This window comes from Zalophus californianus, chromosome X (assembly GCF_009762305.2).
Source record: "Zalophus californianus isolate mZalCal1 chromosome X, mZalCal1.pri.v2, whole genome shotgun sequence".
Taxonomy (NCBI): Eukaryota; Metazoa; Chordata; class Mammalia; order Carnivora; family Otariidae; genus Zalophus; species Zalophus californianus.
In genome coordinates, this window is record NC_045612.1 from 23417847 (window position 1) to 23429955 (window position 12109).

The window sequence follows — 12109 nt, forward strand, 5'->3', positions numbered from 1 at the left end:
AGTAGAACAGATCAACGGAACTAGGAGCTGGTTCTTTGAAAGAATTAAGATTGATAAGCCCCTGGACAGACTTATCAAAAAGAAAAGAGAAAGGACCCAAATAAATAAAATAATGAATGAAAGAGGAGAGCTCACAACCAACACCAAAGAAATACAATTATAAGAACATATTAGGAGCAACTCTATGCCAGCAAATTAAGTAATCTGGAAGAAATGGATGCATTCCTAGAGATGTATCAACTACCAAAACGGACCTGGAAGAAATAGAAAACCTGAACAGACCCATTACCACTAAGGAAATTGAAGCAATAATCAAAAATCTCCCAACAAACAAGAGCCCAGGGCCAGATGGCTTCCCAGGGGAATTCTAATAAACATTTAAAAAAGAATTAATACCTATTCTTCTGAAACTGTTCCAAAAAATAGAAATCGAGGAAAACTTCCATACTCGTTTTTTGAGGCCAACACTACCTTAATCCCAAAACCAGACAAAGACCCCACAAAAAGAAGAATTACAGACCAATATCACTGATGAACCTGGATGCAACTATTCTCACCAAAACACTAGCCAATAGGATCCAACAGTACATTAAAAGGATTATTCACCACGACCAAGTGGGATTTATTCCTGGGCTGCAAAGTCGGTTCAACATCCACAAATCAATCTATGTGATACAATACATTAATAAAAGAAAGAACAGAACCATATGATCCTCCATAGATGCAGAAAAAAAGCATTTGACAAAGTACACCATCATTTGTTGATCAAAACTCTTCAGAGTGTAGGGATAGAGGGTACATACCTCAATATCATAAAAGCCGTGCATGAAAAACCCACAGCGAATATCATTCTCAATGCGGAAAAACTGAGAGCTTTCCCCCTAAGGTCAGGAACACTGCAGGGATGTCAACTGTCACCACTGCTATTCAACATAGTATTAGAAGTCCTAGCCAGAGCAATCTGACAACAAAAAGAAATAAAAGGCATCCCAATCGGCAAAGAAGAAGTCAAATTCTCACTCTTTGCAGATGATATGATACTTTTTGTGGAAAAACCAAAAGAATCCATCCCAAAATTTCTAGAACTCATAAAAGAATTCAGCAAATTGGCAGGACATAAAATCAATGCACAGAAATCATTGGCATTCCTATACACCAAAAAGACCGAAGAAAGAGAAATTAAGGATTTCTCTTTCTCAGTCAATCCCATTTATAATTGCACCCAAAACCATAAGGTACCTAGGAATAAATCTAACCAAAGAGGCAAAGGATCTGTACTCAGAAAACTATAAAATACTCATGAAAGAAATCGAGGAAGACACAAAGAAATGGAAAAACGTTCCGTGCTCATGGATTGGAAGAAAAAATATTGTGAAAATGCCAATGCTACCTAGAGCAATCTACACATTTATGCAATCCCTATCAAAATACTATCAACTTTTTTTCAAAGAAATGGATCAAAGAATTCTAAAATTTGTATGGAACCAGAAAAGACCCCGAATAGCCAGAGGAATGTTGAAAAAGAAAAGCAAAGCTGGTGGCCTCACAATTCCAGACCTCAAGCTCTATTACAAAGCTGTCATCATCAAGACAGTATGGTACTGACAGAGAAACAGACACATAGATCAATGGAACAGAATAGAGAACCCAGAAATGGACCTTCAACTCTATGGTAAACTAATCTTCGACAAAGCAGGAAAGAATGCTCAATGGAAAAAAGACAGTTTCTTCAACAAATGGTGTTTGAAAAATTGGATAGCCACATGCATAAGAATGAAACTGAACCATTTCCTTACACCACACACAAAAATAGACTCAAAATGATTGAAAGACTGAAATGTGAGAATGAATCCATCAACATCCTAAAGGAGAACACAGGCTGCAACCGCTTCTACCTCAGCCACAGTAACTTCTTCCTAGAAACATCACCAAAGGCAAGGGAAACAAGGGCAAAAATTAATTAATTGGACTTCATCAAGATAAGAAGCTTTTGCACAGCAAAATAAACAGTCAACAAATCCAAAAGTCAACTGACAGAATGGGAGAAGATATTTGCAAATGACATATCAAATAAGGGGCTAGTATCCAAAATCTATAAAGAACTTATCAAACTCAACACCCAAAGAACAAATGATCCAATTAAGAAATGAGCATAAGACATTAACAGATATTTTTCCAAAGAAGACATCCAAATGGCCAACAAACACATGAATATGTGCTCAACATTGCTCAGTATCAGGGAAATCCAAATCAAAACCTCAATGAGATACCACCTCACACCAGTCAGAATGGCTAAAATTAACAAGTTAGGGAACGACAGATGTTGGTGGTGATGTGGAGAAAGGGGAACCCTCCTACACTGTTGGTGGGAATGCAAGCTGGTGCAACCAGTCTGGAAAACAGTATGGAGGTTCCTCAAACAGTTGAAAATAGAGCTACCATACGATCCAGCAATTGCGCCACTGGGTATTTACTACAAAGAAAGAAATGTAGGGATCCGAAAGGGTACATGCACCCCAATGTTTATAACAGCAATGTCCACAATAGCCAAACTGTGGAAAGAGTCAAGATGTCCATCGACAGATAAATGGATAAAGAAGATGTGGTATATATACACAATGGAATAATATACAGCCATCAAAAGAAATGAGATCTTGCCATTTGCAATGATATGGATGGAACTGGAGGGTGTTATGCTGAGTGAAATAAGTCAATCAGAGAAAGACAAGTATTATATGACCTTACTGATATGAGGAATTCTTAATCTCAGGAAACAAACTGAGGGTTGCTGGAGTGGTGGGGGGTGGGAGGGATGGGGTGACTGGGTGACAGACATTGGGGAGGGTATATGCTATGGTGAGCACTGTGAATTGTGCAAGACTGTTGAAGGACAGATCTGTACCACTGAAACAAATAATGCAATATGTGTTAAGAAAAAAGAAGAAGAAGATAGCAGGAGGGGAAGAATGAAGGGGAGTAAATCAGATGGGGAGTCAAACCATGAGAGACGATGGACTCTGAAAAACAAACTGAGGGTTCTGGGGGGGAATGGGTTAGCCTGGTGATGAATATTAAAGAGGGCACGTTCTGCATGGAGCACTGGGTGTTATGCACAAACAATGAATCATGGAACACTACATCAAATAGTAACAAAACAAAACAAAACATAAAAAACCTCAATCAGTCAAAATGGCTAAAATTAACAAGTCAGGAAATTACAGATGTTAGCGGGGATGCAAAGAAAGGGGAGCCCTCCTACACTGTTGGTGGGAATGCAAGCTGGTGCAGCCACTCTGGAAACAGTATGGAGGTTCCTCAAAAAGTTGAAAATAGAGCTACCATATGACCCAGCATTTGCACTACTGGGTATTTACCCCAAAGATACAAATGTAGGGATCTGAAGGGGTTCGTGCACCCCAATGTTTATAGCAGCAATGTCCACAATAGCCTAACTATAGAAACAGCCAAGATGTCCATCAACAGATGAATGGATAAAGAAAAAGTGGTATATATATACAATGGAGTATTATGCAGCCATCAAAAGGAATGAAATCCTGCCATTTGCAATGACGTGGATGGAACTGGGGGGTATTATGCTGAGCAAAATAAGTCAATCAGAGAAAGACATGTATCATATGACCTCACTGGTGTGAGGAATTCTTAATCTCAGGAGACAAACTGAGGATTGCTGGAGTGGTGGGAGGTGGGAGGGATGGGGTGGCTGGGTGATAGACATTGGGGAATCTATGTGCTATGGTGAGCATTGTGGATTTTGTAAGACTGTTGAATCACAGACCTGTACCTCTGAAATAAATAATACATTATATGTTTAAAAAAGAAGAAGAAGAAGAAGAAGATATCAGGAAGGGAAAAATGAAGCGGGGGAATTCAGAGGGGGAGATGAACCATGAGAGACTATGGACTCTGAGAAACAAAATGAGGCTTCTAGAGGGAAGGGTTTGGGGGGATGGGTAAGCCTCGTGTTGGGTATTAAAGAGGGCATGTACTGCATGGAGAATTGTGTGTTATACACAAACAATGAATCATGGAACACTACATCAAAAACTAATGATGTGTATATATGTTAAGAAAAATAAAAGAAGAAGAAGATAGCAGGAGGGGAAGAATGAAGTGGAGTAAGTCGGAGGGGGAGACAAATCATGAGAGACGATGGACTCTGAAAAACAAACTGAGGGTTCTAGAGGGGAGGGGTGTGGGGGGATGGGTTAGCCTGGTGATGGATATTAAAGAGGGCACATTCTGCGTGGAGCACTGGGTGTTATGCACAATGAATCATGGAACACATCAAAAACTAATGATGTAATGTGTGGTGATTAACATAACAATAAAAAATTATTAGAAAAACTAATGATGTGTGGTGATTAACATAACATAATAAAAAAAGAAACAGAGGTTCATATCAATATCTTATAAATGTTATCAACCTAATGAATGATCTTAATTCAAATATATATCAAATATAATGGAAGCTTACCTCAATGAAGACCATATATGAAAAGCCCAAACTAACATCATAAACAATAGGGAAAAACTGAAAACTTTTCCTGTAAGTTCAGGACAAAGACAGGATTCCTGCACTCTTTACTTCTTTTCAACATAAGAAGTCCTAGCCAGAGCAATTAGACCAAAAAAAAAAAAAATCCAAATTTGACATAAAGAAGTAATATTATCACTGCTTATAGATGTCATGATTATATATGTAGAAACCTTAAAAACTAAAGAGAAAAATTTTCTGACCTAAGAAATTCAGCAAAGTTGCAGGATGTAAAGTTAACATACAGAAATCAGTCATATGGGGTGCCTGGGTGGCTCAGATGGTTAAGCATCTGCCTTCGGCTCAGGTCATGATCCCAGGGTCCTGGGATCGAGTCCTGCATCGGGCTCCCTGCTCCTTGGGAGCCTGCTTCTCCCTCTGCTTCTCTCTCTCTCTCTCCCCCTCTCTCTCTCCCTCTATCTCTCATGAATAAATAAAATCTTTAAAAAAAACTTAAAAAAAAGAAATCAGTCATGTGGGTATACAGAACTAACTTTTTGGAACGTTAAGAAAACAAACTCATTCACAATAACAACACATAGGATCACTTTGGAATAATCAAAGAGATGAAAGATTTGTACAATGAAAATTAGGAAATTAATAAAACACAAATAAATGGAAAGACATTTCATGTCCATAGTTTGGAAGTGTTAATAATGTCATTACCCATCAGGGAAATTCAAATCAAAACCGCATTGAGATACCACCTTACTCCAGTTAGAATGGCAAAAATTGACAAGGCAAGAAACAATAAATTTTGGTAAGGTTGTGGAGAAAGGGGAACCCTCTTACACTGTTGGTGGGAATGCAAGTTGATACAGCCATTTTGGAAAACAGCGTGCAGGTTCCTCAATAAATTAAAAATAGAGTTACCCTATGATCTAGAATTTGCGCTACTGGGTATTTACCCCAAAGACACAGATGTAGTTAAAAGAAGGGCCATATGTACCCCAATGTTCATAGCAGCAATGTCCACAATTGCCAAACTGTGGAAAGAACTGAGATGCCCTTCAAAAGACGAATGGATAAGAAGATGTGGTCCATATATACAATGGGATATTATTCAGCCATCAGAAAGTATGAACACCCAACTTTTACATCAACATGGATGGGACTGGAGGAGATTATGCTAAGTGAAATAAGTCAAGCAGAGAAAGTCAATTATCATATGGTTTCACTTATTTGTGGAACATAAGGAATAGTATGGAGGACATTAGGAGAAGGAAGGGAAAAATAAAGGGGGGGAATCAGATGTGGAGATGAACCATGAGCAACTATGGACTCCAAGAAACAAACTGAGGGTTTTAGAGAGGAGAGGGGTGGAGGGATGGGTTAGCACAGTGATGGGTATTAAGGAGGGCACATATTGCATGGAGCACTGGATGTTATATGAAAACAATGAATCATGGAACACTACATCAAAAACTAATGATGTACTGTATGGTGACTAACATAACATAATAAAATTAAATTAAATTTAAAAAAAAAGTCCATACTACCCAATGCAATCTACAGATTCAATGAAAATTCTAGCAAAATCACAATGGCATCTCTTACCAAAATAGAAAAAAAAACTTAAAATTTACATGAAACCATAAATGATCCTTAAAGTTCAATGAATATTGAGCAAGAATAACAAAGAAGGAAGCTTCATATTTCCTGATTTTAAACTATATTACAAAGCCATAGTAATCAAAAGAGTATTCTACTGGCATAAAGATAGACATATAGACCAGTAGAACAGAATAGAGAGCCCAGAAATAAATCCACACATCTATGGTTGACTGAACTTTGACAAGAGTACCGAGAGCGCATAATAGGAAAAGGAGTTTTTCAATAAATGGTCTTAGGAAAACTGGATATCTACATGCAGATAAATGAAATTTGATCCCTATCTCACACCATATACAAAAATCTCAAAATGGATGAAATACTTAAATGTAATACCTGAAACCATAAAAAGTCTAAAAAAAAACATAGGGAAAAAGCTTCTTGACATTGGTCTGCACAATGATTTTTTGGGGGGAATTGACACCAAAAGCATAGGCAGCAAAACCAAAAAATAGGCAAGTAGAATTGCATCAAACTATTAAGCTCTTGCACAGCAAACAATGTTAGACTGATAAAACGTTCCATCCGTCTTTAAATCAAGATTACATACTAATTTAAAGAAATATACTAACATATTTCAGTCACTTTTTACACCAAATGGAAATGACATGGGTTAATACAAAGGCATAGAAGTAGAAAAATATAAGGCCTGTTAAGGAAATAATAAGATATTTGGCTGGGGCCAGAAGCAGTCTAGATTAATCCCATACAGAAAGTATGAATTCTCTTTACAATATTTGTAGCTAAATGTTCATTCCTACTCTATTCTAAATCTCTCCAATTACATGAAGTGTTTAATGAGAGAGCTGCTTGATTTTCCTTTGTTGTGCCTCCCAGTTATCTGCTCTCCTGAAATCTAGATGTCTGATACACTACCAGGAAAAAAAAAAAGAATAAATCTTTTTCCACATGACAGGTCTTCATATTTTAATACTGTCACCATGCCAGATAATCCCGAATGCTTCTCTTTTCCTAAGAGGCACCTGATAATCCTACATCTCAGATCCATACCCTTCCCCTTCATTCCTGTTGCTAGTGTCTTTGTTCAGACATTCATTATTCTTTACCTGAATGATTATATTAGCAAACTCATTGATCTCTTCTTTGCCTCATTACTCTCCAAACTATTCCCCACATTAATATAGTTATAATATTTCTTTAAAAAGGGAAAAGTGATTTGTCACTTATATTTAAACCTTCTCAATTTTAATGATTTGTTTTTATGCGTATGTCTCCCACTTGATTGTGAGCTACTCAAGGGCCAAGAACATAGCTTATTCATCTTTGTAGCCTTAGTTACTAGCACAATGCCTAGCATATAACACATGCTCTGTAAGAGTAAAATTTGGTTCTGTTTTTTGTTTCCCTGGAAATAATATTTAAAAAAATATTTTATTTAAATTCAGTTACTTGACATATAGTGTATTATTAGTTTCAGAGGTAGAGTTCAGGGATTTATTAGTTGCAGAAAACACCCAGTGCTCATGACATCAGATGCCCTCCTTAATGCCCATCAACCAATCATCCTATCCCCTCACTCAGTACACCTCCAGCAACCCTCAGTTTTTTTTCCCCTTTGGTTAAGAGTCTCTTATGGTTTGTCACCCTCTCTGATTTTGTCATATTTTATTTCTCATCACTTCCTATGATCTTCTGTTTTGTTTCTTAAATTCCACATATGAATGAAATCATATGATTATTACATGTCTCTGATTGACTTATTTCACTTAGCATAATACCCTCTAGTTCCATCTACATCATTGCAAATGGCAAGATTTCATTTTTTTTTATTGCTGACTAATATGCCATTGTATATTTTTACCATATCTTCTTTATCCATTCATCTGTCAAGGGACATCTGGGCTCTTTCCATAGTTTGGCTGCTGTGGATATTGATGCTCTAAATTTTGGGGTGCAGATGCCCCTTCAGATCACTACATTCATATTCTTTGAGTAAATACTGGGTAGCGCAATTGCTGTGTCATAGGGTAGCTTTATTTTTAACTTTTTAAGGAACCTCCATACTGTTTTCCACACCACCTTGCATTCCCACCAGCAGTGTGAGTAGGTTCTCCTTTCTCTGCATCCTCACCAATATCTGTCTTTTCCAGACTTATTAATTTTAGCCATTCTGACTGGTGTGAGGTGATTTCTCATTGTGGTTTTGATTTGCATTTCCCTGATACCAAGTAATATTAAACATTTTTTCATGTGTCAATTGGCCATGTGCAAGTCCTCCTTGGAGAAATGTCCGTTCATGTCTTCTGCCCATTTCGTGATTGGATTATTTGTTCTTTGGTTGTTGAGTTTGATAAGTCCTTTATAGATCTTGGATACTAGCCCTTTATCTGATAAGACATTTGCAAATATCTTCTCCCATTCTGTAGCTTGTCTTTTGGTTTTGTTGACTGTATCTTTTCCTGTGCAAAAGCTTTTTATCTTGACACAGTTCATTTTTGCTTTTGTGTCCCTTGCCTTTGAAGATGTGTCTAACAAGAAGTTGCTGTGGCTGAGTTCAAAGAGGTTGCTGCCTGTGTTCTCCTCTAAAATTTTGATGGATTCCTTTCTCGCATTTAGGTCTTTCATCCTTTTGGAGTTTATTTTTGTGTATGGTGTAAGAAAATGGTCCAGTTTCATTCCTCTGCATGTGGCTGTCCAATTTTCCCAGCACCATTTGTTGAAGAGACTGTCTTTTTTCCATTGGATGTTCTTTCCTGTTTTATCAAAGATTAGTTGACTATAGAGTTAAGGGTCCATTTTGGGGTTCCCTATTTTGTCCCATTGATCTAGGTGTCTGTGTTTGTGCCAGTACCATGCTGTCTTGATGATTACAGCTTTGTAATATAGCTTGAAGCCAGGCATTGTGATGCCATCAGTTTTGCTTTACTTTTTCAACATTGCTTTGGCTATTCAGGGTCTTTTCTGGGTCCATACAAGTTTTAGGATGATTTGTTCCAGCTCTGTGAAAAATATTGATGGTGTTCTGATAGGAATTGCTTTGAATGTATAGATTGCTCTGGGTACCATAGACATTTTAACAATATTTAATCTTCCAATCCATGAGCATGGAATGTTTTTCCATTTCTTTGTGTCTTCCTCAATTTCTTTCACAAGTGTTCTATAGTTTTCAGGGTAGAGATCCTTTGCCTCTTTGGTTAGGTTTATTCCTAGGTATCTTATGGATTTTGGTGCAATTAGATCCCCAAATAGGAAAGAATATATATATATATATATATATATATATATATATATATATATGAAATTGAATACAATGAAAGGAAGCCAAAAATGAAAATTATATATATAAACCATAAGTGTAAAAATGTAAATAAAAAAAACTTAAGAAATAATTGATAAAATAAGAAAATAGCTGAAAAGGAAAATAAAATATAAAACTGAAGAACTAAAGTATGATAAGAAAAAAACATGAATATTTCTTTCCCCAAGAGCTAGAGTTTTACAATTCTGTATGATTGGTAAATTTGGCATTATCTAGAGGTTCCTGCTGGTCTTCTGAGGGAGGGGCCTGTTGTGCTGATTCTCAGGTGTCTTTGCCCTGGCAGAATTGTACTGCCCTTGCCAGGGGGTCAGTCTCAGTGTAAACCACTCTGGAGCCGGTGTTTGGGATGAAAATCATGGTGTCCTGAACTCTAGCTCTTGAGCTGTAAGTTCACACCGCCTCACGGAACCCTTCAGTGAGCCCTCACAGAGAAGCAGTCAATCACTCTCCTCTCCGTGGTTTCCCTCCACACTCTGTGTTCACGCAGCCTGTGACTGAGCATTTTTACCTCAGGAATGAAACCCCATTTTGAGTCTACAAACTACAGACTCCTGGAGCACCCATCTGCGCCCTTCTACCTGGGGGTTGGAGGGGGGTCTTGCCAAGGTTCTTCCACTCGCTGGGTCGCTGCTCAAAGAGCAGTCACCAGACCGTGCAGTGGTTTGGGGTTTATGGCAACACCGAGCAGAAAGCCGTCACCTTGGCTTGCTATTTGCAACTGGCTTCCCCATTCCAATGCCTGGTAACTCTGCTGCACTCAGGCACCTTTAATCTTTTTGTGATCCCAGGGATCCTGAGACCACACTGTCCCACCTGGGATTCCACCTTGCTTTGCCTCCTGAGCACCTTTCAGGCAAACTTCTAAAAGTCCCAATTTTGCACTCTGCTGCTTATAACACTTTCGGGTACCCAGCTAACAGAGGCTCCCTCCCCCCACCCGTGGTTTATCTTCTAATATATCACCTTGGATTCATGTCTCCACACCTCCTACTTTGCAAAAGTGGTGCTTTTCTATTTGTAGAATTGTAGCAATTCTTTTCTCAGATCACTAGTTCATTTTACAGGTGTTCAGAATGATTTGATGACTATCTAGCTGATTTCCAGGGACCAGATGAAATTACGGTCCCCTATTCCTCCACCATCTTACTTCTCTCTTCTCCCTGAAAATACTTTTACTGTGTCTAGCACAGTGCTTAGAAAATGTTATTATCAGAATAAAGAAATATTACCAGCTGAAGTATTTCTTTATAATTCTTTGATTCTATTGATTCTACTTTGTATATGGACAGGATAAGAACCTGGAAATATATCTTAATAATAATAGCTAATGTTTATTGAGTTTTTATTATGCATTGCTATCATTTTTTTTCTGTTTTAAGCAGTTTAAAAATGTTTTATTTAATCTTGACAAAGGAAATATAAAGTCCATAAAATGTAGATACTATTATTATTCTCATTTTACATAAGAGAAAACTGGCACACAGAAATGAAATAATTTGACCTAAGGTCACACAATCTTTAAGTGAGAAAGTGTCAAACATAAATTGTACCAGAAAGATTTAAACAGACAAAGAAGACTTTATTTGACTATTGCAGTATGGGAGAAAGATCAGACTCAACTTTGGATGTCATAGGTGAAGGTAGGGATTAATAGCTAATAGACAGTATCAGTCAGTGAATGGAAAATTACTAAGAGGAACTTGGTCATTTTAGGAAGTGTGAGGGGATTCTTGCTAAAGTGGTCTCAAAAGGCCACAAATGGCAGGTGAATGACAGGTTTACTTGAGAGGAGGGCTCAGAGGATTTTGACTAAATTTTTTGTTAAGGAGGGAGTTCTTGTCAGCCTCTCCTCTTACACAAAGAAATGTGACATTATTCTTCCTTGGAATAATATAACATTGTTTTTTGTTCAGTCATCTCTCGTTCATTAAGTTCCAAATAAATTATATCTTAAGAGTTGGTAGTAGAGGATATTTGCTGGATGTCATTTAATGAGAAAATTTTCTATAAAAATAAAAATAATACTAATGGTTGGAGAAGACTATAAACCCACTTTCTGGTTCCAAAGGACAATCAGTCAAGAAGATTTCTAGATGTTGGGTTGCAAACTTCCTTAGATGGTGGAATGAGGATGACAGTGGCAATCTGATAGATTTCCCAGTTTGCGACTTGAATTTATGGTGCACAGCAAGGACATCTACAAATTTTTAGGAACTTCATATAATTTATGAAGTATTTATATTAATAATATTTAATCATACAAATATAACCTAAAGAAGGTTAAGCATCTCTTCTTCTTTGACAATACTTTTTTATGCAATTCAATATACCAAAAAAACTTAATTATTTTTAACATCTCTTTCTTTACAAGGTGAAAGAAAAATCCTTTGAGATTTTTAAGTCATTTTGAGATCAAGATTTCAGTTAGAGTTTGATTTGGGGAAAGCAAAATGTTGAAAGTTGTCAAAAATGTAAAAAGATTTGAAATTTGCCTAAATAGGATCATGAGTCATTGTGAAACAATACTTAACTACCAATTTTACAAAAGTCACAAAATATTTCAAAAGTAAATATAGGAGGTAACATGACTGGGAAAAATTAGCTTTTTTAAAAAATGAGAAGACTCAGTTAAATAATCTTAATATTAAATGTCTTAAATCACC